The 25,095-nt window shown below is 35.8% G+C and overlaps 1 protein-coding gene across 3 annotated transcripts in view; it reads right to left on the bottom strand.

Moving 5' to 3' along the window:
• PCDH15 (protocadherin-related 15) overlaps positions 1-17,511 on the bottom strand; it is a 1,053,047-nt gene extending 1,035,536 nt beyond the window's left edge. For all 3 annotated transcript variants that reach the window (XM_010856569.1, XM_010856570.1, XM_010856571.1), the window contains exon 1: positions 17,175-17,511. The gene's annotated coding sequence lies outside the window, so the exon portion shown is untranslated. The remainder of the gene's footprint in view (positions 1-17,174) is intronic.
• Positions 17,512-25,095: the final 7,584 nt, after the last annotated feature.

Below are 25,095 nucleotides of genomic sequence, written 5' to 3'. Positions count from 1 at the left end.
TACTCTGGAGCACCGGAATGCTACTTTGCCCCTAATTTCTAATCTACTATCTAGCGACCACATAGTATATGCCTGTCTTCCTTTAGAACAAGATCCTGAACTCCATTAATTCCAATAACTTCAATTACTGTGGTCCTTCTACTCACAGATACATTTCTCAGACATTTTATGCACCTGACTTCCAAGTGTGAACCACTACTTGAATTTCCTGTTTCTTTGCTCCACAAATGAAAAAATGCCATATAAGCCCATAAAACAATTTTATAATATTTTTCTAACAGAAATACTTTGAGGTAACCAGAGCTATACGTTTTGGTAAGACATAAACTGCTTGAAAGGCCCTTATTCTTCACCATTCTCAGTGTCCTCTCCTTTGCTGTGTAAATTTGCAGCATCCTTCCAGTTCAACTCTACATTCAGCCATGCGACTTGCTTTAACTGATGAAAATGTTGAAGAGCACTCAAGTATTTGAACTTGCCCAATTTTTTGTATCTGTTTTTTTTTTTTTAAACAACCCGATAATATTCCATCATAGCCTAGAGGATAAGACAGATGTGAAGCATAGCCATTAGCCATTCTCAGTTAAATCCAGTCTATATCAGACAACACTCTCAGATATGAGTGAGCCCAGTCTTGTTAACAGAGCTGCCATGTTGACTATCTCACATGCATAAGCAACAATGGATTATTCTTTCGTGACACTGAGGTTTTCAGGTCATCTGTTACATGGCATTATTTTAGCAACATGGCATTATTTAGCAACATTATTTTAGCAACATTTAACAATTACATGATTCATACACTGATTTTTAATATCTGATCACCCATCCCACTTCAGTGTCCACATCCTTAAAAATGACAATTGATTACCATATTAAGTCAAAATTTCTAAAAACTTTTTGAAAATATAAAGAACCAACTACTGTGTGCAATTATGCATTTAAATACATGAATATACTTAAAGAGGAAAAGAGTAGTATAATGAAAAAAGACATAAAGTCAGAAGCAATTATAACTGAAACCATTACTTGTTAAGTTTGTGGGTATTAAGTCTATATGCTATTCAGGGTAAAAAAATCAAGTTGGGGCATATTAATGCCAAGTTTGCTATTTTACTCTTCAACATAGAGTCATATGATAATACTAATAACCAAAATGTTAATAGATATTTTAAACTGATCAGTCTTCAGCAAATATATTTACCTCCATTCATGTACAGATGCACATTATTCATACTTATTTTTTTCATATCTATAAATTATTAATAGAATATACAGAGAAAATCTAGTTTTACCTTTGAGAATTTTACCAGCCAAGTCTGATCTGGGCTTGGGTGAATTTTCTCAGCTAAGGAGTAAAATATAGATAAAAAGATCATACTATTCTCATTTAAATAGACTACCCATGTTTTTGAAGGTTAGAAAAGATAGATTCATTCAGTTATCATTCACAGGAGACTCAGAAAAAAAAATGTATATATTTTTGGCAGAAAATGAAGAGGAACTGAAGAGCCTCTTGATGAAAGTGAAAGGGAAGAGTGAGAAACCTGGTTTAAAACTCAACATTCAAAAACTAAGGTCATGGCATCTGGTCCCATCACTAAATGGCAAATAGATGGGGAAAGAGTGGTGACAGACCTTATTTCCTTATTTTCTTGGGCTCAAAATCACTGCTATGATGACTGAAACCATGAAATTAAAAGATGCTTTTCCTTGGAAGAAAAGCTGTGACAAACTTAGACAGCATATTAAAAAGCAGAGATATTATTTGCTAACAAATGTCCATCTAGTCAAATCTATGTTTTCTCCAGTAGTCATGTATGGACATGAGAACTGGACTATAAAGAAAGCTGTGCAATGAAAAATTGATGCTTCTGAACTGTAGTGTTGGAGAAAACTCTTGAGAGTCCCTTGGACTGCAAGGAGATCAAATCAGTCAATCCTAAAGGAAATCAGTCCTGAATATTCATTGGAAGGACTGATGCTAAAGCTGAAACTCCAATACTTTGGCCACCTGATGTGAAGAACTGACTCATTGGAAAAAACCCTGATTCTGGGACAGATTGAAGGGGATGACAGAGAATGATATGTTTGCATGGCATCACTGACTTGATGGACATGAGTTAGAGCAAGCTCCGGGAGTTGGTGATGGATAGGGAAGCTTTGTTTGCTGCAGTCTATGGGATTGCAAAGATTTGGACATGGCTGAGTGACTGAACTGAACTGATAATTCTTGTTAATGAGGATCCTTGTTTAGCTACTACTACATAATGAGGATATCTTACCTTAGATGCTTACATCTATTCAATAGTTCTAAAGACATCAAAATAGTAAGTAAATTTTTCAAATTTTTACAGGGATTTTTACAGAATTTCTTAAATATATGCTTACATATATTTTTGGTTCAGTAAGACAAAATATGATATTTTAATACTAATAAATATTGAATATTAATAATACTAAGATAAAATAATCTCTAACTTCAATTTAGGTGAAAAAATAAATAATATTTAAATATATGTAAGAAGCAGATAATACATTGTTAAAGATTTCTTTCCTCATCTATTTATTTTTTTGTTAAATTGTTAGAGATATAGACTGAAGTGCTTATTGTAGATTCTACAATTATCCATATATTCACTCAACAAATGTCCTGAGTGGTCTCCCTTATGACATAATATTCTCCTTCACTTCTCCAAGTACATTAACATGAAAAAAATGACTGATTTCTGGGATTACAGGAAGTAAAAGTCTCATCATCACCATCAGTCATCATTCTGAGATTTTAAAATGTATGAAGTGAAGCTGGCAACTAAATGAGAACATGACTCTCATGAACTCATCAGTATATCACTGTTAGGAAATATTTTAAGAGGATCACATCACTGGGGAGTCCACAGTTAAAGCCTCTAATGTAGCTTTGGAATGAATCACACATGACATGTATAATCACCAAGAATAGGCACTTGATTGTGATATTGCTTCACTATCTACTACCAATTAAAGTAAGAGCTTTTAGAAAAATATCTTCCTAATGGAAGACTCTAACAAGACTCTTTCAAAGCCCAAATAAAAACATGGCAAAATATTGTCAGCACTATTTTCTAAAAAATTCAGGCAAGTCAGATTTCAACTGTGTATAATACCATTCTCATTTATAGAAATTAAACACACAAAGTCCAAATGAGTCACAGGAAAAAGTTGTCTTGAAAAACAATTCTAATTTATTCATTTAACAAACATTTGTTGGTATCATACAAGTCACTGATGTTGTGAATATAAATATGAAAAATATAATTAGAGTAGCAGAATTTCTAATTAGGAAGATGCTCTAAGAATATGGAAAGTTATGAATTATTGAATCTATGTCAAAACATTAAATGACATACCGTAATTTCTAATCATTTATTCTTTACTAGGTGACTGGTATTTTTTTCCTCTTAGCATATATGTTACTAAAATAACAATTGTTTTAAAACAATGATGACATGTCCTGATACTACCATATCACTACAACTGTGCTTTTATAATCTGCACCCATTGAAATTATCTTTGCTAATTCCTTTCAAGGATAACTATGAAAAGATATCAAATATTGCTATGTAACATCACTGGGGTTGTTAGTTCTAGATTTTGCTTGTCTAGCTTAGAACAGTAACATTAAAAACTGGTACCCTTAAACTATCTGCCTGTGAAGATTTCACCTTCAGACAGATGTCAATTTTGATGTAAAAGAGTAATACTTAATTTCCCTTTTACAAGTGAATTACACCATGCTGTGCTGTGCTGTGCTTAGTCTCCCAGTTGTGTCTAACTCTTTCCTGCCAGGCTCCTCTGTTTATGGGGATTCTCCAGGCAAAACAGAAAGCATGACAATAGACCCCTGTGAATCTAGTCAAGTGACTTGTCAATGGGACAGAGTTTAATAGAGGAAGGAAGTGTGTAATAGAGGAAGGAAATGTGTCCACAAATGGCCTTAAAGCAACTGGAAACCACGTGGGAAAATGAACATAGACACAAATGCTCTAACTCACACAATAATTCACTCAATAGTCCACAAACACAATTTTTAAAATGCAAAATCATACCTATTAAAGAATAAAATCTATATAACCTTGAGTTTGGTATGAGTTTTTTCTTTTTTTTTTTAAAGGATACTAGAGTGGGTTGCCATATCTTCCTTCAGGGGATCTTTCCAACCTAGGGATTGAACACAGGTTTCCCACATTAAAGGCAGATTCTTTACTATCTGAGCCACCAGGGAAGTTCAAATCACATCATGTTAATTGTTTAATTAAGCTATTTCAAAAATGAGAAAAATTCTCTACAGAATTGATGACAAATACATGTTGGAAGTAGCTTATATCATATGTCAAAGTATAAAATATTTTTTTTAATATTCTACATAAAAATAAAAACAGAAAATTCATTTCATAAGAATCTGAATGATCAAACATGACAGTCTATATTTATTAATGTATACCATTTGTGACTGTTATATAGATAAGCATACATGATATGTAGTACAGTCTTTTGCCTAAAAACTATATATAGTTTTAAATTTTTACCTTTGAAATTTTAGGGAACATATCTAAAGACTTACACATAATTATATGTTAGCCAACATAGTATTAAAAAAATAAATATTTTGGTTTAATGTAAGGAATGATTATAATGTTTACCAGTTCAATTATTTTCAAGTATTCTATTTTGCAGACCAATTCATATTGTGTCTATACTATCTAGAACTGACCCTTTTTCAGAAACCAAGAGTGTAGTCATGACTTAGAATGAGCCAGCCAATATTTTTCACCCTCACCTCACAAGGTACATGAATCAATTCAGGTATATCAGAGCCAAGTAGATCCTATATAGAGTTGTGGAGTTCAATTATCAGAGTATGAACTTTATTTTCTCTTGTACTACATGCTGAATCGTATGAGCTCAAAGCTACTAATAGCCAAAATATGGACTTTGAAAACAGCTTCAACTAGCCAAAAAAGCAAATGAAAAGATGTATCTCAGAGTCATTTGAGCTTAAATGCTTATGGCATTTCAGATCTACATATCTGGACTTTTAATTGCACAGAACAGTGCATTGCAATTTCTTCAAATTTCTTTTGAAGAAAATTGATTAGGCAGAGAGAGAACCGAAGGGAGAGCATGGATAAATAGACTGAAAAAACACTAAAATATATTTGCAAGGTAGTAATATCATGAGACCGGCAGTTTTCAGAGGAAAAAAAGAAGCCAAGAGAAGGAAGGAGAGTGACATAGGAAATGGAGAAAGGGAAAACAGATGAGTTGGGCAGTAAGTGAGAAATGATCAGGAATTTAAGAAAAGGATGGAAGGGAAGTTTGACTCTAAAATTATTAGGGAGGTAGACTTGACAGAATAATTTTGGCAGTTCATGAACAGGAGCAGAAAGGGAGAGGGGAAAATCAAGGGCTGATATACAAGGTTCTAAACTGGTACAGTTTCATGTTGGCTGTCATTAGTCACTGAAATGAGAACGTGGGAAAGTAAAAGGAAAGGTTAGGAAGCAGAGGTGGGCTAAGATCATGAATTTAGTTTCACACTTAATGAATTTTAATTACTCATGGGATATCCAAATGGAAGTTCCAGTTCAGGTTTGCAAATCTGCACTTTAGAATGAAATTTGGAGATGTTAGAGTTACATTTTAGCTGCCATCTGCAGACAGAAAATGGTTAAGAATTTAATAGTGGATGAAATAAATGAGAAGTATCAATAATATGAAATAAGAGAAGAGAAAAAATGTAAGGAAATATGTCTGAGCACATTAACATCTAAGACCTTCATAGAAAAAAAGAATTGCCTGAAAATGAATCTGGAATATGTCTGGAGAAATAAGATTAAAAAAATAATAAAATAAAAACAACAATAAAACAAAAATGTTGGGAAACAAAATGAGGAGAAAAATTCAAAGATCAAGGAATAGTCAGCAAAATTGAATAATGCAAATAAATGAATATAAGGCAATTGAAATCTTCCACTGAATTTAGCAGATAGGAGGTCATGGCTGATACTGGTATTAGGCATTACAGCTGAGTAGGGGGAGTGGGAGCCTGATTGTAATGGGAATAGTGAAACTGCTTTAATAATTCACTTAATGGGTCAAAGAATTAGGAGTTGAATTCACACTTCCAATTCTAATTTTTTAAAGAATCAAAGACCTCTAGGAACTCAGTCATTTCCTACATGAGAATCTCAATCAAAACTATCACTTCCCAATAAGAAGAATCCTAACTACACAGGATAGAAGGCAATATTGACCATTTCAGAAATTGTGGCTGTCTTTCCCTAAAGGACAAAACAAGGACTTCTAACATAGTATGTGGCTTCAAAAACATCTGTAACTTAAAATCTATTTGACAACTAAGACATTTTATAACAATTACAAGAATTTCTTTGCTCTGACCCTGCAAAAAGTAAAACATAAAAAAACCCACCCAAAGATGTACTTTTTTTGTGAAAGCTGTACTTTATCTAAAGATCTTGTTTCTTTTTTGTCCCTTGTTAAATTCCTACCTGTCACTTGTTGAAAAACTGCAGGAGAGAGAATTTCTTGATGAGCTGTTGTAACAGCTTATTCCTTCCTCTTGCTATGTCACCAACATCCACGCTCAACATTAAATTACTACCTCAGAAATAAGTATGATAGTAACTGGCCCAGTGTGTGTGTGTGCACACATTCACACACATGCATACTTTAAGCAAAAGACAGACACTTGAGGTGACTTAATAACTGCAAATCTAATTTACTGGCAAGGAATTAACATATATTTAATAGGATCAAAATTGTTTAAATCTGCAAATGGAAGATGAGTAACTTATTTAGCTGAGGACAGAAAATTACATTGCAAATGGCACAAGTGGAGAGACATGATAATAAAACAGCCAACTGACTCTACAGAATATATGAAAAGCTCAGTATACTGGAGTGATGTGAAAAGCAGAGGAGGATACTGGTGTCAGCAGAGATAGCTTGTACAAGGGTTCTGGTTAAATAATTAGGTTCTGAGCAATCTTCCCCACATCTCCTTTTGTCCCATAGCTTAGAGATTAGAGAGTTTCCAGAAGGCATTGTCACAGAGCCCCACACTGAGTCATCAAGCACAAGGCCATCACTTTGCTTCATACATCACAGTAAAGCCTACCTATTGACAAGCCTTGTGCTTGCCATACACAGAGGGTTGTGAAGGAACATTTCTGTGCCATGTCATCAGTGACACACAACTATCTTTCAAAAAATCCATTCTCCTCTGGATACACATCAAGATTTCCTGTCTCAATTTCTCTTGTAGTTAAAAGTGGCCTTGTGACTGAGTTCTAGGTAAAGGAATATAAGAGGAAGTCCCATGAGCCTTGTTCAGTCCAATCTTGACCCATAATCCCCCCCTTGCTGGCTGTTTGTTTTCCACAGAAGGTTGTCTGGATAGCAGAGCCTCAAAAGAGAATTTGGAAGCCATGTGTTGAATATCATTTTTTCAGACTCCCTATACACTATTGACATAAAACCACCCACACAAAGTTACATAAACAAAAATATAAACATGGAGCAATTACATGTGAGAGTACATTTATTTCCATGACATATATAATCTAATAAATTTTTAAATGTGAGTAGGGAGGCATGAATAATCAATCAGTTTCTCTGAGGAAAACTTAGAATCTGAAAAAGGAAGAACAAAGCAGTACACATAATGAAAGGTAGGGATGGGGAAAGAAAATATAACAAAGGGAGCCAAACAAAAGTTAAATAAACTTATAGCTAATGTCCTCACAGGGATAGGAGAATGCATTCCTAAAAAAGCAACTGAAGTAACAGAGAACAAGAAGGAGCTTGTAAATATGTGAAATAATAAAAACACAGAGGAAAAAATAGCAATAATAATAACCAAAATACTTCCAGGTCAATTGCCTTTTAATCAAATACCATAGCATCTGGACTCCTTCTCATGATTACTAATGACTGGCACGTTCTGAAACCAATGTTTCTTTCTCAGTTCTTATCTTCCTGGAACCAGCAATGGCTTCCCAAGACTTCGGGGCATAATCCTCAGACCTCTTTCCTTACACATTTATATCCAGGCCCAATCTTTCCTTTGAGCTTGCAGAGTCATCTAATCTGAATATATTACAGTCATCTCAAATATGATGTGATGAAAAATCAAATATTGATTTGCCTTTCTAATACCTTTCAGAATTCGTCTTAGGGACAACTCCAAAAATCTGAGAATCATCCAAGAAGTTCCCTCTCTTTTTTTCATACACCCCATTCAAGTCAGCAATACATTTATATTGGTTCTATTTTTACACTATATCCAAATAAAACTATTTCTGTCCATTCATAATGCTGATACCTTAGTCTGAGCCACTGTTTCCTCTCACCTGGATTATGGGCTTTACACCTTAACCCTGTTTCTGCTCTTGCCTGCCTACAAGCTGTTTCCACTCAGCATCCTCAAGGCGAATAAACTGAATTATTTCAAAAAGACAGTGAGCCCTCTGGATTTTCTTACTGTGTCCCACATATCTGGGAGAAGCCTCCAACATGGAACTGCCAAGAGATAAAGACCCCAAAACTCCAAGAAAAGTCTCATCCTCCAGCTAAAGAACTGGGAAAAGGCTGCTATACCTACCCTATTCCAATCAAACACCAAGGGGAAAACTGGATTCCTTCTTTCTCCCCAGGTGTTTCAGTGGGGTAAAGTAGGAAGTTGATTTCCTACCACCAGCAATCCTTTCCTCTCCCAGAGGATAAGGTAGCCACCATCCAATTTCCCAGTTTGGTTAATTTTGTGTGTTAACCTGGGTGGGCGCTGGAGCATCCAGATATTTAGCCAAACATTATTCTAAGGGTATCTGTGAGGGTACTTCCTGATGAGACTAGCATTCAAATTTGTAGTCTGGGCAAAATAGATTGTCCTTGCTAATCTGGGTGAGCCTCATGCAACTCCCTGAAGGTCTGAGGAACAACAACAGCAACAACAACAACAGAACTAGAGAATTTGCTTTCTCTGCCTTACTATCTTCTAACTGGGTATTGGTCTTATCTGCCTTTAGACTCATACTAGAACTAGAATATCATTGGGTCTCCTGGGTCTCCAGTTTGTACACTGCAGATCTTGGGATTTTTCAGGCTTCAAAATTGTACTGGCTCCCCCAGTGGCTCAGCAGTAAGGGGTGCACCTGCAATGCAGCAGATGTGGGTTCAAACCCTGGGTTAGGAAGATCCCTGGAGGAGGGTATGGTAACCCATTTCAGTATTCTTGCCTGAAAAATCCCATAAACAGAGGAGCCTGGCAGGCTACAGTTTATGGGTTCACGAAGAGTTGGACACCACTCAAGCGACTGAGCGTGATAATTGCATGAACTAATTCCTTGGTGTATATATATATATATGTGTGTGTGTGTGTGTGTGTATAAATATGTATGTGTATATACATATTATCTTTCTTTCTAAATAGAAGATACATATAACTTTCATTTGTTCTGCTTCTCTGGAGAATCTTGACTAATACAGTAGTGTTGGCCTGAATGGAGTGGGTACAGTCCTGGTGGAGTGGGGAGCTATTCTTCTCTTCCCCATTGGACAGGAGCTGGAGGTGCTCTGATTCCCCCAGTTTCACCCTGAGCATGCTGCCAGAGGGATCTTCCACCAGGTAATCCAGGTAAGCCTCCACTCTGACCCAGAACCAGGCAGACTTAATTAGGGAGGCAGCACTAGGCTGAGCTTGTAATCTGTGGACTTCACTCCCACCTCCCTGTCCAACCCAAGCAGGACTCAGTGGAAGTCAACTTCCATCCCAATCCTGCAGCAACAGCTCAGTAGAAGATAGACCCCCACTCCCAATCTGAGTGGCTGTGGCATACCAGTGTAATCTTACACTCCACTCAGAGGCAAAGAGGCCATGCCAGTCTGCGTCAAAATATAACTGAAAGGAGGGCTGCCGATTTGGGGAAAAAAATGGAACCAAGGCATCAATCTTTTTGAGGACTTGGAAAGATTTATTGCCTGGAATAATCTGTATAATGTTGCACAAGATATTAAAGATGCATATTTTAAAAAGTAAGCACAAAAAAGCAATGTGTTTACAATAGAAAAACAAAAATTAGAAAATCAAATCACAGCCCATTGTTGTTATATGATTAGCATATTAAAATAACTAGAATTTATAATATGCTTTTCTATTTGGAACTTGGGAGGGGATAAAAGGTGGTGATGGCATAAAGCAGCCAAATGTTTAAGTACTATCATAGGAGATAAATAATCAATGAAGAGAAAGAATCATAAGTATATTATGATGGAGAAATGTAGACAAAAATAAAGATACTACACTCCCAGAGTAAAGGATTGAACAAATAAGGAGACTTCACTTGAAAAGTAAAATTCATATTTAACTACATGCACAAGTGGATTTTTTTTAACAATGCACACCTACAACTTTTATTAAAATAAAATAGGCTCTAAAAAAGCACTTTATGTGCACATAGACATACACACAGACATGTGTGTACATTAATGTATAAAAAAAGTGAGAAAGAAAAAGTAATCTATATCCAAATGGCAACTGTTTACAAAATATGTATTATCCTCCATAAATACTAAAAATGCTTGTTGCTTTAGCTTTTTCTCCTTCACGCAATATTGTCTACTGAAGTCACCATCATTTGAAAAAACTATTTGCAAGAGCAATAAAGTGAAGCCTTATTATCTGAAGCTCTGTTGAATTTTATTCTATTCTTAAACCTCATTTATATTAAAGTATAAGCATTTATATAATATGTACTAGTCAGAACTCAGTATATCCTGAGTGAAAGTTTCACAATAAACCTTACAAAGATGTCTTAAAGCCTTGCTGTCATTCTGTAAAATATTAGCACATTGATGTAGCTAAGGCTCCAAACAGAGCATTCTAGTTCATGCTCACAGTATCAGATAGCAGGTTGTTTAGCAGACTGTGAAGGCTTTTTATGTGAAGGACTCATGCAGAGATATTAAAAAATAAAAGTAAACTGGGAGGGAACATTTGTACTATATCACCTACCTTGAAGAGGTTAAATGGATGACATAAGCACCAGGAGTCGTTCCTGGTACACAGCAGGCACTCAATTAATATCCTCATGGAGATAAGATAATATGTTCATAAAAAAGCAACTTAAGTAACAGAGAACAAGAAGGAACTCTTAAAAGTGTGAACTATTAAAACAATCAGGAAAGAATAATAAAACAATGGCCAAAATACTTCCAGGCCAATTATCTTTTAACCAGTATCATAGCACCTGGACTGCTTGTCATAGTCAGTAATGACCTCTAATTTTTGAAACCAACATTCATTTCTTAGTTCTTAGCTTCTTGGCATCAGCAATGGCCTTTAATACATGAATCCTTCTTCAAAGCGTCCCACGACCCCCTTCTCTTGTCCCTCATACATCTTTACTTTTCTTAATCCAAACATTCACTCATTGTTTTCTAAATTCTTACCACTTTTCTACAAACAGGCTTTGTAGTAAATTAAATAAGTAGGACAAAAAGTCATTACCAGGATAAGACAAATGTTCATGGTCACAACTACTATTTCAGTTGTTCTTAAGAAAGTAGAATGGACTCAGGGAGACCACCACTATAGCAACTGTGCGAACTAATACCACCATTCTCTGCAAAGCACAGAAGAAACTTTTTATTGCAGTGTTTCACACTGAAACTCCAAAACATCATTTCAGCTTTTCCTTACTCTGTAGAAACTAATATTTAGAGCAAATATGCATTCATTGATTAAATATTTATTGACTACTTATGGAATTCTGGACACTGAGCTAGTTAGTGGAACTGCTAAAATACATTGTGCAAAGCAAAGCCCCAAATGAAATATGCTCTCATTTAATTTGCAGAGCAAGACTATGAGGTAGAAAATAATATCAGAGTTTCACAGGTAAAGCAACTATAGTTTACCAGTGTTAAATTATTTACATGTAGAATAAGGGGTGAAGCAAGATTTGACCTGAGTTTTGACTCTCAAGTCTTTACTGTCTGAATTCTACCTAAATGGTGATGATGATGATAAATACCAATCTCTATTTACTAAGACATTCCTTGGTTTTATCTCCCATGCCAGGATGCTTTACGTCTGTGAATTATATCTTTGGCCACCATTTTAGATATAGAAGCCCAGGCTGAGAAGTGAGAAAACAAGCTCACCATTAGTAAAGAGACTAGGACAGATTTAAGCTCAGTTCCATCTGCCCTCCTCACCTTAATGTTTGTCTCAGTTTTCCATCTTTGCATTAATAAGGCTCTTTGTTCTTCCTTTGGTTTTTATCTTTCTCTATCTGGTCTGTTTCTTTTTCTCTGTCTGCCTGCCTCAATTTCCTTTTTTGCTTCTGCTTTTAGAATTGTTGTTTCTATTCCCATTTCCTTATCTTTTTTTCTTTTTTAACCATTTATTTTTCAATCAGTCTGTCTCTTTCTGTCCATTTCTCTCCGACTCTATTTTGCTCCTTCACTGTTTCTACCTTTCTCTTCACTCCGTTCCTTTCTCACTGTGTATTTCAGTTTCTGTCTCAGCTCCCATTCTGTTTATTCCATCTTTCATTCTGTGTCTCTAACTTACTTATCTCTCTTCTTGTGAGTCTCTCTGTTTCTCTTCTTCATGTAGCTACCTATATAACTCTCTTTGAGCATGTATCTCTGTGAGTATCTCCTTAGGACATCTCTAGTCTCTGTCTCGCAGTCAGTGACTTAAAGTTCTAAAGAAATAACCTCTCATCCAGTTTAATGGACCTTCTCTGGATTCTAGTGATGTGCTGCAAAGTTGACAAAATCAGTCCATTAAATGGTAAAGCAAAAAGGAAAGTCACTGTCCTTGGATAAACAATTTGCATTTCCATAAGGATTCAGTGATGCAGAATCAGAAAAGGCTCATTCTGACACCTCCATGAAAACAACAGAGAGAGCATTCATTAGCTGGGCTCCCAACTGAATGATGCACTTCATCGCACACACTGCTGTCCTCCCCGATTCAGGAAACAGTGCTTAATTCTGTCTGAAACCCGCCTTTTCAATAAGCATTAGAATGAATGACTTTTCAAAGTAATAGGAACTACACATCTGCCATAGCCTGAGACTGCTTACACTCGCAAAGCCATAAAGAAAGTTACGCCTCCTGTCAATTTCTTATCCATCAAGAAGCACAATAAACAAGCTTGGAATTTTTCTGTTTACCAGTCAGAAGAAAAGAAATGCTTTAGTTTCTTGAAATAATGACTACTTTTGCCTTTTACCTTTATAGTTTCAATAGCCATGATCTGATATTGAAGGTTGAGTGCAACTTTTAAACTACTCATGAGCTAAAAGGAAATCTGTCTATTACATTGCTCAGCTAGAAACTTTTATTCTTTAGAGTGGAAATTACGTCTCTGCTGTTATTACTTGTTGATAGATATACACACCCAGAGACACAATCATCTTGAGGAATTGGTAGACAATCATAATTATTAACTGTTAATTGATTACTAGTTAGCAACATACAGGTTTCTTATTCATTAACTTGGCTGATCTTTACAAAAACTCTGGTAGGCTTTTTCAGAGATGTTTAGGGACTGTGCCAAGGCTTAGAAGGAAAATTATTGCTGTCTTTATACCAGAATCTGAGATTTCTTTACTCCTTATATCAATTAATAAAGAGAAAGTGTGTGTGTGTATGTGTGTGTGTGTGTGTGTATCTTGCTCATTAGTGTCTCGTTTATTTGCAGGCTGAGACAAAATAATATTCATTTAGTGATCCTTAGAATCTGACACTATGGCTTATACATCACAGGTGGTGATTCTGCTTCAAGGCCATACTATTCATACTCACATTCAAAACTACCTCCTCATTCTGCCTCCCCTTATCCACTCACATGTTCAGGGAGGTAATGGTTACATTTGGAATTTCCATGTATATTTTCTTGTCCTGTCACCATTTCAATCTAAGTGGCTCTAATATTCAATTTGAAAAAAGGCTGTATATTAATTCAGTTTCTGAGTGCTTTGAACTTTTGGAATTTATACAGAGATTCTACCAAGAAAACATAATTTTGCCATAAATTACTCACAGTAGCTCTTTTTCGCACTCAAGACTGACTTGAGCCCTAATGAATTCCCACAGTTCCTTCCAATATTTCCTCATGCAACCAGTGATATTTGAGCATGAAACTAATATAGGAAGCCCCATATGTCATCATTAGTTTGGAATCAATGGTCTGCCGTATTACAAGCTGCTGCTGCTGCTAAGTCGCTTCAGTCATGTCCGACTCTGTGCGACCCCATAGATGGTAGCCCACCAGGCTCCCCCATCCCTGGGATTCTCCAGGCAAGAATACTGGGGTATTACAAGCTAATAACAAATAAATCCCAGTACAAAAGAAAATATATCTACATCCAAGCAAACTTTTAGTTAAAATAAAAATAGTAATAAAAATAATTCACCCAGGTTGAGTAACACTATTTTTTCAATATTACAAAATTCTATAGCCTCCTCCATGGACACATGTGGAATCTACAGAGACAGAGAAAAACAAAATTGTTCATAGACACAAGTGATGACAAGAGTAAGAATAACTCTTCAAAAAGTGGGAAAAAAATGACTATAACCAACTCTTAGAATTTAAGTAAAATTAAACTTTTAGTTAATAAATACATCCACTCCATCCAGAAATTATCCTGTCTTCTGTTGAAATTATTTTTTCTGCCATCTTGAATTTATTCATAGGTTGGGATCCTGAGTAAAACTTAAAGCTGTATCTTCCCCTCAACGTTAAGGCTACAATGAAATGTAAATGTATACTTGTTAGAAAAAAATTGAGATAATAGCTGAGAGAAGTTTTGTATTATTTTACACACGGAAGTAGGGATGAAAGTTCCTATTGTCTGATATTATATCTGTACATTTACAATAGGAGGAATATACTTACCTATTCTTTAGAAAATTCACATTTAGGGGATTGCTAAGTCACTTCAGTCGTGTCCAACTCTGTGCAACCCCATAGATGACAGTCCACCAGGCTCCCCCATCCCTGGGATTCTCCAGGCAAGAACACTGGAGTGGGTTGCCATTTCCTTCTCCAATGCATGAAAGTGAAAAGTGAAAGTGAAGTCACTCAGTCGTGTCTGACACTTCATGACCCCATGGACTGCAGCCCACCAGGCTCCTCCGTCTATGGGAGTTTCCAGGCAAACGTACTGGAGTGGGGTGCCATCACCTTCTCCTTATTGTTTTTAAATTTTACTTTGTACGATGATTATACAAATTCTCATTATTTATTCAGTATCAAAAGCCCACATGATCAAGTGATTAGAGGAAAGATTAATTACTCAATACACATTTGCCTGACACACATTTTTTGATCAAAGAAAAATAATAATTACCTTTTGAGTTTAACTTCAAACTTGAGCTTTGAATCAAAATTCTGGGGAATTTTTACAAAGGGCTTGTTTATGTTTGCCTTTAAAGTTGGATGGCGAAAAGACAATCCAGATTATACAAAATTTAAATGTGGAAAGACTAAGAAACAAGTCTGTAATGAATGTTTAACTTAAATTCTTTCTTCTTAGAATAATAATTATTACTGTTAATTTTTAAACTACTTTTATAGCTCAGTCACTCAGTGAGCTCAAATAATCTCATAAATGGATATACTATAATTTTAAAAATCTCTTAGAAAGCAAGAGTTCTTAAACCTCTTTCTAAAGGATACTCAAAACTTTACCCCATAATATTCCACACAGGCAGCTAATAGTAAGATAGCACACATGCTTATCTGTTCAAGTCCCTGAATGGTTAATGTTTAAGGGTCATTTTTGTGGCAAACTGCTGGAAATCACATTCCCTGTTTCAAATGCACATAACTGCACCATCTGAGAGATGAGGGTGTCTGCGCTCAGTGCAACTGGGCACATATTAAATTGAACCTCTATTTCATAGGAGAATGAGTCCACAGTCAAGGGGATCGAGTTGCTGAAATTTGAAGACTTGCACATACAGATCAATGCACCGACTTACACTTAGCCACAACTAAGAAAACTAAAGGAACTAACAGAGGAGCCATTTGCAGTGAAAAATAAGTTCCCATGAGCATGCAGACAAAGTTTCACACAAGGTGTGCAAACTACAGGAAGCATTCTATGTTTACAATGTGCCTCTTTCACAAAGTATTTGCTTCCCTGACTTTAAGCAAGACAATAACCCTATGCTTTAAGTATTTGGTTACCAGATTTGACAATTAACTCTACTTGTGAAAGCGAATGAGTATGGACTTGGAGTTAACCTTACATGAGGCCGTTACATTATACTCAAGTTAACAATGCATCTCTGCATCTGTGTTACAACTCCATCACACTGATGAACATCTGTGCATGCTAGAGACACATTAGTATGTGTTTAATGTAAAGACCACACCACAAAGCAGGAAAGCAGTTAGTACCATCTAGTATTAATTTTGTTTTACAAGGAAAAAGTCCACCTGGATTCAAATTCTAAATGGTTAATGCTCCCAATATTTTTGTAAAGGAGCTGATACTCTAATACACTGAAAGATCTATATATAAATATCAGGATACTCTAGATGACTACAAATCACAAAATATAATTCTGTTAATTGTGAAACTGTTAGCCACTGCAACTTGCCTACTAACTCTAACCTCCTTCAACTATCACACACAAAACAAAACCTCATGCACGTGTACATGAACACACAAAAATCGAATATACCATGTCAATGCTGACAACATTTTTTGATATTTTGTCAGGGAGACAGAAACAAACAAACAAAAAAAGAAAAACAGTTGAGGATTACAGTTACATTTTTTTTAAATGACAAACCACAGAGTCATAATTCAAAAGCACGTGTCTTTCCAAAATTGCATTGACTTCTCAACAAAATTACAATACCACACAATAATCCAGAAGGTTGAGGGGACAAGGGTTGTGCTCATTCTTCCAGCAGATAATTACACGTACATCATTAGTGCTCAAGTCTTTGAACAGGCTTGACAGAAAGTGATCTCTTGACAGAGATCTATTATGCTAAAACAAAGTCTCAACTTTCTCCACACTTGACTCCTGCCTTAAATTTGAAAGACCAAGAAAAGAGAGGGGGGAAAAAACTTACTTGCCGGTTTAAAGTTTCATCTTTAGCCCATGTAAGGTTATGCAGCAAGTTTTCTTGCAAAGGCTGTCTCCTGCACATTCCTTTCAAAACAACCAATGTTCATAATCTAGGTCCAAGACGGTTTGTTCTCACGTCACACTTCTCGTTTCTGGGAGGCATTGTTATCCAGTTTCACATCACCAAGAAAAACGTAACTAGAGATTTAAAAAAAAAAAAAAAACAAAAACCTCAATGTATTAATCCAGAAGGCATACCATCCTTCTCCGGGTTCTGAGATATATGCCAACCGCCTTAGTTATCACAAGCAACTAACTCTAAGCTGCTAGCAGGGATCTGTCTGCCCTCTATCTGTTGCTATTAGCTCAGCACGTTGATTCACTGGCACCGAAGCAACAGCAATTAGCTGTCCTGCTTCAGCCCTTGCAGGGGAGAGCTGAAGGCTGTAAACCACACAGCGACCAGGGAGCTCTTTGCACCAATTAGTGGCAGGGGCTACAACCTGATAGACAAATTGATGCCCCACTGATCATCAGTGTTGGCTGCTTTATTGTACTGCGTCCTCTCAGCCTGTCTGGCGGTTCTCTCTGTTTTCTTTTGTGTGGTTGTTTTTGCTGTTTTACTTTATCAGCATTAAGAAGTTTAGCTGCTTACATTCCGTGACAGTATTACTGACAAGTCAAAATAGTCTCTTAATCTCCTTTCATCATTCTCTCTCCCTCTCTCTCCCCTTTAAATCTACCCTTTTATATCAAGTCCTCCACATCTTCATATCTTTAGGGCGTAAGGAAACTTCACACATTCTATAGAAGCTAAAAATAATATTTTCTTGGTTCTTATAGGCACATATTACTCATTAACAGGTTATACAGAAACATACTATAAAATAGTGTATATTTCTTCAATATTGTGATCTATGAGATGCCGACAACAATATTTTGAAAATGGACATGAAAACTGGTGGAAAAGCATAGTTATTTTTAACTATGAAAAATATAGCTATTAAATCAGGTATACCATTTCTTGTCTAGGATTTATGCAAGTTCATATCAATTTTACCCACATGTTCATCTGAGGCTCTCAGAAGGAAGAAGCTAAAAATGAAAGCAATTTTGGAAGTGTGGTTGTGATAGAGCAAATATCTTGAAGTTGGTTGAAAGTGACAAGATGAAAAGTACACAGACAAAATCCCCACAAAATCCCCACAGCAGGTGTTTTCTTCATAGATGGGGAGATTATTTATCATGATCATATACTCATCCTATTTAGGAAAAAAAATGCACAGGGCCTGTAGAGTGTTGCCATATTTATGCACATTCATTCTTAGAGAGTAACACTTCATTTAATACCAAATTCACTTTTCTTTCAAGTTCAGTTTTCCAGAGAGAGAAACATTTTGAAGAATGTGTAAATAATCCAGGGTCAGTCTAACGTGTCACAAATGCCAAGCAGTAAAATGTGCACAGGTGAGTCAAAGATAACTAATAGGTGAACTCAGACTCTTCAGACAGAACCTGGTTGCCCTTATACACAACTCAAATGAAAGTATTTGCCTCCTTCAAAACAAAGGCTGGAGGGCAGTAGTGAGAACTTACAGGAGACAGATTCATTTTATAGTTGTAAGAGCTGATGTTTTAAAAATTCAAACATTGATAATTTAATAAAGATTCTTTTATCTCTAAACATTTATGCAAAGTTGTGTATATTTAGCTTAAGGAGATTTTTTTTTTTCATTTTGGGAAATAGCACATATATGGAATAATCCATACACTGATATGGCTGGTTAGATATAGCAGCTGACATTATGAAAACTGTTCCAATAACAATAGGAGTTATTAAATGTAATTTTTTTTAAAACAAAGTCAGCTTCATTTCTTGTGACATCCAATTATATGTAATTTTGATGACATATCAGAAAGATAGCTAGAATGCAGAAAATTTCATCGCTTCCTCATATCCTATGAGAAATCAGATCATTAGGAATTGAACTCTTGTAGACGACAATAGCTGGGACGACAGTCTCAATATAGAGTTTTTTTTTTAAAGACAAAAAACTTGATATTTTGGGAAAGTATATGTTTAATAAAATGTAATATATATTGATATTTTGGGAAAATATATATTGATATTTTGGGGAAATGTATGTTTAATGAAATGCAATATCCTAAAGGATAAGTATAGGTGAATTTTAGGGGACCAATTAAAAAATATAATAAACAACAGAGAAAAAGTCACTAAAAGATCTTGAGATAATTTATGTTAAAAATAAGACATATAATATTATAGACTAGACTTCTTTAAGTCTCTTTCACCCACACACATTTTAAGGCCAAATTAAATTCTGCTCTGTACACTGTATTTCAATTCCCCTTTTTCCTTTGACAAAATAACTGGGATATTCTTTTAGTCAATAAAACTATATTTAAATGATTGTTATTATGTTTTATCATATATCCATATATACAATTTATTTATCAAAATAGCTACATTTTGACATTTATGTTGTTTCTAATTTTAATATGTTTGTAGAAATGTCTTTTATTCTATTTTTATTATCAGCGTAACTTTCTAGGAATTGAAATAATTGGTCTAAGGAAGTTGATCATTCATTATTGTCAAATAAACTCATGGATGACATTTGATGATTTTTGTGTTGTCTTAGTATCCCTAGTAATATAAGGTATTATGTAAACAAGGGCAGGGCTTAATTGATTTTAAGCTTCCCACGTAGCTCAGTGGTAAAGAATATGCCTGCCAATGCAGGAGACGCAGAAGACACAGTTTCAATCCCTGAACAGGTTTAATGCAAGAGACACAGATTCAATTCCTTTGTCAGGAAGATCCCCTGGGGAAGGGAAGCCGTTCCAGTATTTTTCCCTGGGAAACCCCATGGACAGAGAAGCCTGGCAGGCTACAGTCCAGGGGTTGCAAAGTGTCGACATCAGTGAACGACTGAGCACACATACACACATGCCTTACTACTTCTAGCCGAGTCTCACGTATGAAGTAAATGTTCAATGAAATGTTCTATTGATAAAGTACATGCATACAGCTCTAATACCTTGTTTGTCTAATATACACTTGAAACAAATGATTTTAAACACTATAAAATACTCCTTCCATAATACAGAATATGAAACTTCACCCTTCATTACAAATATTTAAAAGAATGGTCAAAAAGAAAAAAAATAAAATAAAAGAATAGCAAAGTTCATGGTGGATAGAGATTGAGGGAAGCCTATTTAAAAGGGCCAGAAACAATAATCCAGGATGGACCAGACAGAGCTCTCAAATTAGACTAAAGAGTCTGTGAAAATTAAGACTGAGTGAAAGATACACATGGAAACAAGAATCATTATGGACTAGGTACAAGATACTGTTAGGAGAATCCAAAAAGAATAAAGAAAGTACTTATAATTCAGATAAACATACTCTTACAGTTTAACTGTAGGATGAACTTCAGGGTTAGAACACAACCATGGAAACATGAAACCAACTCAAAAGAGTGGATTCCAGCAAAGTAGACTGAGTGGCACCATGCTGTGTCAAGAACCTGAATCTGAGAGGCTGGGGACTCTCGGTTTGATTTCTGACTCTGCATGCTCTAGCTAGGCAAATAATCTGACTTATTTAAGTCTCAGTCAGGTTTTTTATTTACACTGAGCAAAAAATTTCAGAGAATTATGTCACTAAAGACCCTGCTACTCTTCTAAACACATTATGCTTTCTCATGCCTCTACAGCTATATCTATAATTCAGGAGACATGTAAGTACCCATGTGAAGAGTGCTAGAGCTTGCATGTAAGTGCCTGAGAGTTAATGGTTATATGATCTTGAGCTAATTCTTTAACCCCTCTGAGAGTCTAATTCTTAATCTGGATATTAATATAGTAACGACCAACACAGTAAGATATTTAAATGTGACATATTTTACAAATATTTAAAACAGTAAAGGAATATTGCATATATTTGTATTTTTTAGGCATTAGTATTATCATTTTAACATAAAGTTTGCTGTCATTAGGTTACAGGTGCAAGTAAGAAAGATCCAGTACTTGTAATGCAGCGTTTTAAAGTTTGATTTTTGGGATGAGGTGTTTGGGGGAGAATGCTTTCATGTATTTGTATAGCTCAGCCCCTTTGCTGTCCCCTTGAAACTATCACAACACTGTTAATTGGATATACTCCAATATAAAATAAAAAGTTCAAAAAAAAGTTTGATTTTTGTCATGTCACTATAGAATTTCAGGCAAGGAGGTCCTATAATCAGTTATGTCACATGTTCCTTGTTTTTATTTGCCTAAGGGTCATCAAGTTATTATTAAAATAAATAATCCTGGGGACTATAAATCAGAAGATCTGAAGTGGGCCTGCAAGTGGACAAGTCAAGCTAAGCTTATGTCCATTCACTGTCACGGTAGCATACACAGCAAGAACCCTGGTTCACAGCCCCAGGTCACAAGGTTCACAGTAATGCAACACAAGGCTGTGGTCATGAACTTGTGCACTGGAACTGGCTATAGAAATTTAAACTCCATTCTGACATTTACCAGTCCGTTGATCTTATCCAAGCTGCTCAATGTCTAAGGTTCAATTTTCTGATAATGTTCAAGCTGGATTTAGAAAAAGCAGAAAAACCAGAGATCAAATTGCCAACATCTGTTGGATCATAGAAGAAGCAAGAGAATTCCAGAAAAACATCTATTTCTGCTTAATTGATCATGCCAAAGCCTTTGACTGTGTGGATCACAACAAACTGTGGAAAATTATTAAAGAGATGGGGATACCAGACCACCTTACTTGCCTCCTGAGATACCTATATTCAGGTCAAGAAGCAACAGTTAGAACTGGACATCGAATAATGGACTGGTTTAAAATTAGGAAAGGAGTATGTGAAGGCTGAATATTATCACCCTGCTTATTAAACATGTATGCAGAGTACATCATACAAAATATCAGGCTTGATGAGCACAAGCAGGAATCAAGATTGCTAGGAGAAATATCAATAACCTCAGATTACACAGATAACACCACCCTTATGGCAGAAAGCAAAGTGGAACTAAACAGCTTCTTGATGAAGGTGAAAGAGGAGAGTGAAAAAGCTGGCTTAAAATTCAACAGGCAAAAAACTAAGATCATGGCATTTGGTCACATCACTTCATGACAAATAGATGGGGAGACAATGGAACCAGTGACAAACTTTATTTTCTTGGGTTCCAAAACCACTGCAGATGATGATGGCAGCCATGCAGTTAAAAGACACTTGCTCCTTGGAAGAAAAGCTATGACAAACCTAGACAGTGGTTTAAAAAGCAGAGATATTACTTTATTGACAAAGGTGAAATTGAAAGTCACTCAACCATGTCATGCTCTTTGTGACCCCGTGGACTATACAGTAGAGAAGGCAATGGCACCCACTCCAGGACTCTTGCCTGGCAAATCCCATGGACGGAGGAGCCTGGTGGGCTGCAGTCCATGGGGTCGCTAGGAGTCGGACGCTATTAAGCAACTTCACTTTCACTTTTCACTTTCATGCATTGGAGAAGGCAATGGCAACCCACTCCAGTGTTCTCGCCTAGAGAATCCCAGGGACCAGGGAGCCTGGTGGGCTGCTGTCTGTGGGGTCGCACAGAGTCGGACATGACTGAAGCGACTTAGCCGTAGCAGTAGCAGGACTATACAGTCCATGGAATTCTCCATGCCAGAATACTGGAGTGGGTAGCCTATCCCTTCTCCAGCAGATCTTCCTGACCCAGGCATAAAACCAGGTCTCCTGCATTGCAGACAGATTCCTTATCAATTGAGCTATCAGGGAGGTCAGTATAGTCAATGCTATGGTTTTTCCAGTAGTCATGCTGGATGTGAGAGTTGGACCATAAGGAAGACTGAGTGCTGAACACTAGATGCTTTTGAACTGTGGTGTTAGAGAAGACTCTTGAGAGTCCCTTGGACAGCAAGGAGATCAAACCAGTCAATCCTAAAGGAAATCAATCCTGAATATTCATTGGAAAGGCTGATTGATGTGAAGAGTGGACTCATTGGAAAAGACCCTGATACTAGGAAAGATTGAAGGCAGGAGGAGACGGGGATGACAGAGGATAAGATGGTTGGATGGCATCACCAACTCAATGGACATGAGTTTGAGTAAACTCTGGGAGTTGATGATGAACAGGGAGGCCTGGTATGCTGCAGTCTATGAGGTCGCAAAGAGTCGGACACGACTGAGAGACTGAAATGAACTGAACAGTATACAAACTGCATAACACAAAGTTAACAAAAGTTTTGTATTATTTAAAGCACAGCAGTCAATGACACACATGTGGAACTAGTTTACTTTGAAGAATAAATTGGCTACATTAGAAGCTTTAGAAAGGTTTTAAACACTGAAAACATTTTAACATTCAATCATTAAAGCTTAGAATTTCACTTACTTTATAATGGGAAAAATGTTATATATACAGTTAAGAAATGAATCATTAAATATAAAAGTTCATAAAAAATGAATCATTAAATGTAAAAAATGATAGCAAAGTGGATATGCATATTATATTAAATAACTTTAAGGATAGATATTCAGGCATTACAGTACCAATCACAAAATTTTTTTAATGGCAAAATAAAAGGTCAAATATTTAAATTTGAAGAAAACTTTTGCTCATCCTTCCTTAAAAACTGCATTAAAATGTATACATAAACATATGTACTGGTAACATCATGGTCAATATAGCTTTGGTGACTACCACGGGAGAGACAGTGGTGGATTCCCCCCACCCCCAGGTCTCTTTTAATGCATTTTTATTTCTTAAATTATTTTTTTAGCAGCTCTTATTCTCAAATCTCCCCACCCCCTTTCATAGAAAACAATTTGAATATGTTTAGCATGTGTTTTTGTTTGCCCTTGTTCAGAAATGTATATTTTGTGTTATTCTAAAATTCATAAAGCCAATTGTATTAATATTTTGTGACACCTTTTTGTAAATATGAATTTTACAGAGAAATTGAATAGAAACACATAATGTTTGAGCTGTATGCCAAAAAACAGCTACATCCTACATACAGCTGTGTAGAGTACTATAAACTTTTGTATTCAAGCCAGTTCATCTGTGCACTGGTGTTTAATGAACAATAAAAAGCAAACAGCTAGCCAAAATTACAAATTTCATTTTCGGTAGTTAATTTTTGAAATCTTGACTTGTTTTCATGATAGGTTTATATTATACCTACCAACAGGAGGCTGATAATACAAAGCTACTTTTCCTGTTATCAAGGGACTTAAAATATTGCCTATTCCATTCACTATCTCTGGAAAATTTCTATGATAACTAAATAGAATGTTTTTTTATGGGCTTTAGACTTCAGTCTGCTGGTAGGAAGAATTTCAGAGTATCTGATTTAAGTTAAGCAAACCAGTACTAACCCATACTTTACTCTCAAATCTATCTCATTGAGAAAGTGAGACACAAGAGGATTTTGTCTATCCTTTCAAAATGAGGACTGAGTCCTTGAGTCAATAGGCACTGCAAAGTAAAGAAGTAGAGAAGGCATTTCTTTACTTTTTTTTTTTTTTAATCCAGATTAAAGCTTTAGTGAACAAAAGCTTTCTCGATATATCAAAATAGCTTTGCTCATTACAGACAGGGTCTCACCAAGTTGCCAGGAATCAAGTAATTCTAGGCTTGTTATTGTCAGTGGTCAGTTAGAGTTGAAATTCAAAGCTGTTGGGAATAACCACACAATAAAATCTCAATCAGGGACCTAGGGCCGGAGAGATATCTATATTTACATCAGTAAATCTTTGTTGTGATTTCATGTCTTTATTTTTGATTCTGACAATTCTTTATTGTCAGGATTCAAGGCAGCTAATAGTTAACATAGTTTTTTTTTTTTTTTTTTGCTATATACATATACATACATATATATATAT

This window comes from Bison bison, unplaced genomic scaffold, assembly GCF_000754665.1.
Source record: "Bison bison bison isolate TAMUID 2011002044 unplaced genomic scaffold, Bison_UMD1.0 scf7180017864372, whole genome shotgun sequence".
NCBI classification, from domain to species: Eukaryota; Metazoa; Chordata; class Mammalia; order Artiodactyla; family Bovidae; genus Bison; species Bison bison.
The sequence above is the reverse complement of the archived record's forward strand: the minus strand, read 5'-3'. Positions and strand labels throughout refer to the sequence as shown.